General features: G+C 36.5%; 1 long non-coding RNA gene across 1 annotated transcript; it reads left to right on the top strand.

Annotated features, from left to right (window-relative positions):
* The first annotated feature begins 327 nt into the window (after positions 1 to 327).
* Positions 328 to 7,123, top strand: LOC136707497 (uncharacterized). Its single transcript, XR_010804220.1, has 3 exons — positions 328 to 753; positions 1,461 to 1,691; positions 6,162 to 7,123. It is a non-coding gene; the product is annotated as an uncharacterized lncRNA (long non-coding RNA).
* The last annotated feature ends 618 nt before the right edge of the window (positions 7,124 to 7,741 follow it).

Below are 7,741 nucleotides of genomic sequence, written 5' to 3'. Positions count from 1 at the left end.
ATTTTGTTTAAATAATTTTGCACACTTTCTGTAGTTCCTATAAACTTCAATGCACTTCTCAAATATCACTGTGCACTGTAAGCCCGGATTTTATATCTACTTAAATAATTTATGTACATTGAACTGAACAGTTTAAGTTTTATTGCAATACTATCAAATGTAAGTATATTATACTCATATTAGTACACATTTAAATCTATAAACAGTTTTAAGTTTAATGAACTAAAAGTTTTACGTTTTTAATTGATTAACTTAAAAGCTTAAATTAAGGTAATTTAACAGAAAACTGGGGACTTTTTACGTGTAACCCCGCCATTTTGTTTTTTCAGCTTGCGTTTGGCGCGTCAGGCCAGAGACGTTATCAGGCAAGTTGGAGTTTTAGTGCATTTCAACCAGTGTGACCGGCGTCTTCACCTGCTGAATATAATTTGTTAGACTAGGCTGTTTGCGAGCAGAGATGATTTTGTTTTAATGTCAACCTTTTACTTGTTGACGGACTTGTTGTTTTTCAACTGCTGAAGGCTTTTGCAAGAAGTGAAGTGTGGCGGAGTCATTTTTAACATGCGCACCTGGATTTTTCACCTATTCCTAAGTTCTCGAGCTTTTTTGCGAAGTGGAATCTTTGTTTAACCAAGTCGACGAATATTTTTCATCAAAATGCGCTGTTTTTTGAGCAGCATTTTTGGTTTATACCAGTTTAACAGACGCTTTCTGCTACAGTTCTTCTGCCAACTCGACCAGTGATTAATTTTGGTAAGTTCTGTATGCTACCTTACGAATCAATTTGAAATAAATGATGGTATCTTTGTTTTCAGAAGAGAATATGGGACAGTTTACAATCAACCAATAATGAACTTATAGCGTCTATTTGCTTTAAAACAAACGTTCTGAGTTCAAAATGCGTGCTTTCATCCCTTCATAATTTAAAAAGTGTGCAAGGAACAGTATGATTTCTTGTAATGATGAATATCTGTAGGCTCGCCATGTATAGTACTTGTTGAACATGTTTTTGTGACAGTACATTTCCAGAGTTTATTAGTAATGTTAGTCTTACACCTGCAATTTAAATTAAAAAATATCTGGATTTTAATCATAACTTCTTTTGATGAGTTATTTGATTACATATGGGCTAATTGGAAAAATCATGTAATTTGATTTTGTGTAAACTATTCTGAAGTGTATCAAAGATACAGATTGATATCAAATAAATCTGAATCAGATTCTGCACTACTTTATGCTGAGGGGGGTAAATCCATGTTAAATCACAGGAGGCATATACACCAAAATTGTAAAATACAGGCCTGAAATTCTTCAAACCATTATATTTTAATTACATGGTTTCCAGATGTTTATGGCAGATTCCAGTTTCTATATGGCAATTAAAAGCAACTGGTATTTGGTGGACAACACATCAATTAACTTGATAGTTTTGTTTGTTAATTTAAGTTTTTCTATGTTAGGATGTAACTGACAAGGACTCGTACAGCCAAACTTCAGTGGGACTCATCTGTGTTGATCAGGAACACCCTCAAGTAAACCCATCCAAAGTGGGGATCATCTTGGAAGGCACTGTGGTGATGGATGACCTGGCCAATTTACCCCAGGCCACCTGTCTTCTGTTTGGTCTCATCTGTGCTCTTCACCTGGACTACCCTAAGGGCATGAAAAACACTTTCTGCTTTATTCAGCAGGTAATGCTCAACCTGGGTAGTCGTGAACTGCCACCCAAAATTTAAACTTTAAGAAATGAGCTTGCTAACTGAATTCAGGAAGGTTACTGTTCCATGTACAAAATTTGTTGTTTATGTTTTTGCTCTGTTTGCAGTGTACACAATATGGCCTAAAATTTATGTGTGCACCTGTTTGGCTGTAATTTTATTAGAATTTTGTCTTTAGGAAGCATTAGTTTAGAGAAGTGAAGATAAAAATGTTCTTTTGGACCGTTCTCAAAGTAATTAAAATTTAGAAAATATCAAAAAGGTCCAAAATACACCCTCCATCTTCGGGGAGGCGTGTTCGTTCCGGAAGAGTCGCAGACACCAGTCGAGTGAAGTTCAAAGTAAATCAAAGTATTTATTCAACAATACTGGATCCAGGAGAACAATACATCGAGAACAATTTAATACCCCTCCCAAGTAAAGCGAGACCAAAATTTAGGGAGTCATAAATGCACTTCAAGGTCAACAGCATGCACCTACACTTCAGCCCTCCTGGGCCAACACTATGATTGATGTCAGTGTGCTAAAAGCCTGGAGTGCACATCTGTTCAAGGTTAGACGTTTAAGAATTAAGAATGTGTAAATATCACCTGAGTTATCATGCTATAGAGTTAGTCGTGCAGGATCAAAAAATTTTTAACTACATGTGTAAGTAATACATAATGTAAATGCTGGTTAGTCATTCATATAAATGCATATAAGGTACAAGATTTCACACAATGAGTATGTAGTTATAAATGCTAATTTAACTAATCATCATTTAAGGATATTTGTCCACAAACACAAAGTAATAAAATTGTTTCCATTGACAGAAGTCATATTCTCTGTCTTTTTCCTCCCCCAATGGCTATATTATCACAGTTGGTATATGTCAGGACAGCTTTAGTTCAGATTTAAGAGTTCATTTTCTCTTTTTTATTATTATTATTTTACATTTTAACCACTACATGGTAGCTAAGGGGTAACTGCATTTAAACTTGACTAAATGTTTTATTGTAATGTTTAAAATAAGTTTTAGTTGAATTTTAAGAGCTGTTTTAGAGGACATGTTCTCATGTATTTTTTTTTAATACGTAAGAGTTTTTGCTTTCATGAGGTAAACATGTAGAGTTCTGCTCAAAGTGTTATTAAAATAACATCGTTTTTCAGGATCAGTCATATTTAAAAAAAAAAAGGTACAAGTCTTACAATTTTTTCCAAGAGTATAAACTAAGAATGTTTCAGTTATACAAGCAAATTTTCAGGGTAGTGCATTATGTCCCTTTGATGTTGTATTTCAAAGAAATAATAAAGCACAAAAAGAACTGTATTGGTCTGTCTAGTATTTCTAATCAATAATAAAGTTAAATAGGATTAAAAAGAAAATTAAGTAGAAATCAATTTCATTTACTTCAACTTAAGATATTAAGTAGAATTACTAGGTAAAGGAATTGGTATAACAAAAACAAAAAAGTTAAATCAACTTATCCTTTAGGTGTAACAACTTGACATTTTAAGTTACACTGACTCAAGTTTTCATTGCACATTACTTAACTTTTTAAGGCAACCGGTTTTCTTAAATTTTTTAAGTAAACTCAACTTATCCGGGCTTACAGTGTGTACATCTGGCATATGATATATTTGACTGAAATCTCTGATCCGAACAATCAATGATATCTAAAGGAAAATCCTTATAGCCATCAGGGACACCCAATTTTTCATACCACTACCATATACATTCCAAAATAGTTGGGACACTAAAATTGTGAATAAAAACTGAACGCAATGATGTGGAGATGGCAAATGTCAATATTTTATTCGTAATAGAACATAGATGACAGATCAAAAGTTTAATCTGAGTAAATGTAACATTTTAAAGGAACCATATGTTGATTCAAAATTTCAGTGTCAACAAATCCCAAAAAAGTTGGGACAAGTAGCAATAAGTGGCTGGAAAAAAGAAATTGAGCATATAAGGAACAGCTGGAAGACCAATTAACACTAATTAGGTCAACTGACAACATGGTTGGGTATAAAAAGAGCTTCTTGTGTCAGTGTCTCTCTGAAGCCAAGATGGTAAGAGGATCACCAATTCCACCATTGTTGGGCAGAAAGATAGTGCAGCAATACCAGAATGGTGTTACCCAGCGTAAAATAGCAAAGACTTTTAAGTTATCATCATCAACCGTGCATAACATCTTCAAAAGATTCAGAGAATCTGGAGCAATTGCTGTGTGTAAGGGTCAAGGCCGTATATCTCTACTGGATGCTCGGGATCTCGGGGCCCTTAAATGTCACTGCACCTCAAACAGGAATGCCATTGTCAAGGAAATAATAGGATGGGATCAGGAATACTTCCAGAAAGCATTGTCAGTGAACACAATCCACCGTGCCATCTGCCGTTGCCAGCTGAAACTCTACAGTGCAAAGAGGAAGCCATTTCTAAGCAAGCTCCACAAGCTCAGACGTTTGCACTGGGCCAGGGGTCTTTTAAAATGGAGTGTGGCAAAATGGAAGACTGTTCTGTGGTCAGATGAGTCGCAATTTGAAGTTCTTTATGGAACACTGGGACGCCATGTCATCCGGACCAGAGAGGACAAGGATAACCCAAGTTGTTATCAACGCTCCGTTCAGAAGCCTGCATCACTGATGGTATGGGGTTGCATGAGTGCTTGTGGCATGGGCAGCTTGCATGTCTGGAAAAGCACCATTAATGCAGAGAACTATGTTCAGGTTCTAGAACAACATATGCTCCCATCTAGACGTCATCTCTTTCAGGGAAGACCCTGCATTTTTCAACAAGATAATGCCAGACCACATTCTGCAGCAATCACAACACCATGGCTACGTAGGAGAAGGATCCGGGTACTGAAATGGCCACCCTGCAGTCCAGATCTTTCACCTATAGAGAACATTTGGCGCATCATAAAGAGGAAGGTGCGACAAAGAAGGCCCAAGACGATTGAACAGTTAGAGGCCTGTATTAGACATGAATGGGAGAGCATTCCTATTTCTAAACTTGAGAAACTGGTCTCCTCTGTCCCCAGACGTCTGAGTGTTGTAAGAAGAAGGGGGGATGCCACACAGTGGTAAAACATGGCCTTGTCCCAACTTTTTTGGGATTTGTTGACGCCATGAAATTTTGAAACAACATATTTTTCCTTTAAAATTATACATTCTCTTAGTTTAAACTTTTGATCTGTGATTTGTGTTCTATTCTGAAAAAAATATTAGATGTTGGCACCTCCACATCATTGCATTCACAATTTGTTTAGTGTCCCAACTTTTTGGGAATCCGGTTTGTGTATATACCATATGTGTACCATACTGTGTGTGTGTGCGCGCATGAACTTATATGTAGATGTTGTTTAGGAAAGGGTATTTGAGTGGTTATAGAGACTCTAAAATATATTTTATGATATTTGTATGGGTTTTGATTGTTTTTTAATTGCAAGTGGTACATAAGATGTATACCTGTATGTTTTCAGTAAAGAATTGATCACAAAATAATAATAAGTTGCATATATATAGTGAATTTCTAATACGCAAAGTTGCTTAACACAAGGGAAAAAAACACTGGGTTTTTATCAGAGTGAGTGAAACATCTGATAATGCTTTGTGGTTTGTGTACTACTGATAATGCTTTGTGGTTTTGAACACTCCATGTGTTCAAAGCAAACCGAAGGTGTGCAGGTTTTTGTAAAGCTTTTCAGAGACTTTGTATCACTGTGCATCAACTCTAAGAGCACAGTAGTAGAGAGCGCTATCTGTCAGGCTTATTCCTCTTAGAGTGAGCTCAGTGAATGTTCTGGATGCTCTAGACTCAAATCTCTGATCTGCAGTGTTATCAGAACCTCTCTCTGATCGAGCACCTCTCCGCAGTAAATACTGTGGAGATTTGTTGGGATACTGTCTGTACCAGTAAAGAAGAACATATTCACTACTTGAATCATAAGAGCATTGCAGTGTAAATACTGTTCCCTCTTTTCTAAAAATGTTAATCTCCTGATCTATTGTTGGTCCAATCTCATCAGCACCAAACACACCTGAAAACAAATGATATCATTATAATTAATATAAATGTATTACACAGATAGATATTTTTATTTACATAACATTATTGAAAATGTTCATGCAAATGTTTTCATTGAGCACCTGATGTCATAAGAAAGATGAGAAGGCTTGTCTTCATTGTGAATATTATCAGATGGAATCAAGAGTGTATTGAAGCTCTCAGTGCTCTATGGTGTTAGTGTGAATCTCTCTGAAGTGAGGGCGCTTATGAGAAACTACAACAGGAAATTCCTGCTCTGCTTCACTCTGCTTTCAGTGTTTTTGGGAAATCAGAGATTAAAAAGGAACTGAAAGAAATTGATAATAAAAATTGTTTTAAAGAAAATTAAGTATATATCACTGCCATCATAATCATCTTCTTTTCTGCTTATTCCATTTTAATGGCAACAGGGCAAGCAAAGAAGCCCAGGAATCTCTGTCCCTCACAACTTCCACAAGCTCCTCCAAGGGGATCCTCAGGCGTTCCCAGGCCAGCCAGGAAATATAATCACTCCAACATGTCCTGGGTCTACCCCGGGGCCTCCTCACAGTTGGTAGTGCCTTGTATACCTCCAGTGGGAGGCATCCAGGAAGCATCCTTATCAGAACCACATCAACAGGCTCCTCACAATGCGAAGGAGCAGCGAATATACTCTAAGCTCCTCCCTAATCACTGAGCTCCTTAACTGATCATGGAGAGTATGCTGACCAACTTTTAGTCATTAACCAGAGCTGATGACCATAGGTGAGAGTGGGTATGTAGATGGACTGGTAAATTTGGCTCAGCCCTCTCTTCACCATGATGGTTCAATACAGTGATGCTGCACCTAACCTACGGTCAACTTCACAATCCTTTTTCCACCACTTGTGAACAAGACCCGTGATACTTGAATTCCTTCACTTGGTGTTAGTTGTCACCCCCTATCTGAAGTGAGCATACCAACTGGAGCATGTCAAAATAACCATGGCCTCAGACCTGGAGGTGCTAATTCCGATTAATTCAGAATACTTCACACTCGGCTGAAAACAGATCAAGTGAACACTGGAGGTCTCCATGTGACGGAGGCAAGGAGAACAATATTGTCCGCAAAGTGCATAGATGCCACTTAAAGTGATGACTTTTGTTTATAATTTGTTTGTAATTTGAATATAGCATAACACCCTGTAATAAACCATGTACACAGTTCAGAGAACTAATAGTTGTATATAAAAATAAATAAATTGGCAGAATCCTGGATTATCTTCTGGTCTGAATTTCATAGTCGTCTTTGCTGTTGCTTTAGATGTGGCCACTGGCTCCTTGCAACAACTGTCCATATCTCAAAAGTAAAAATAATATGCATCTTTTTTGAGATATGCATGTACTAATTGTATAAATGTAATGATTTTATAGAGAGGTAAATGTGATCACTACCTGGAATAAATGTATTTTTCCAGCTTCAGGTTTTTCAGTGAATATATCTGGGTTTGTGTTTAACTTATATCGTGGTTTTACAATGAGATGTATTTGGGCCATTGATAATAAGTAGATGTATCAGTTGTTCCTGCTTTCAGCTGCATTTAAGTTTGGGTACACTATTCCGTACTGTGTGATTTTTCCCCTTTATTCTTTCAAAAACTCTGGAGCTTGATTAACACACTGTATATAGCTACAAAATAAAATGTTCCCAATGATTCCTAGGAACTTTTGTGATAAAGAAAATGCTTATTTTTATGTCGTGTTTGATTTCTGCTATTAAAAACATGACATTAAGATATCACATCCACCCAGAACATTAAACTACATGTTTGGTGTTTTGTGCAAATTATGATATGGAAGGAGAGGAGTCAGAAGAAAACTACACAAATACAGTTGTGCAATAAATCAAATCAAATCAAATTAAATTTATTTGTATAGTGCTTTTTACAACTGATGCCACAAAGCAGCTTCACAGAATCCCAGTAAAGACAATGTTTGAAAGTACAAAGGTAAAGAATGTAAAACCCCTGCA

The sequence above is a fragment of the Hoplias malabaricus genome, chromosome 9 (assembly GCF_029633855.1).
Source record: "Hoplias malabaricus isolate fHopMal1 chromosome 9, fHopMal1.hap1, whole genome shotgun sequence".
NCBI lineage: Eukaryota > Metazoa > Chordata > Actinopteri > Characiformes > Erythrinidae > Hoplias > Hoplias malabaricus.
The sequence above is the reverse complement of the archived record's forward strand: the minus strand, read 5'-3'. Positions and strand labels throughout refer to the sequence as shown.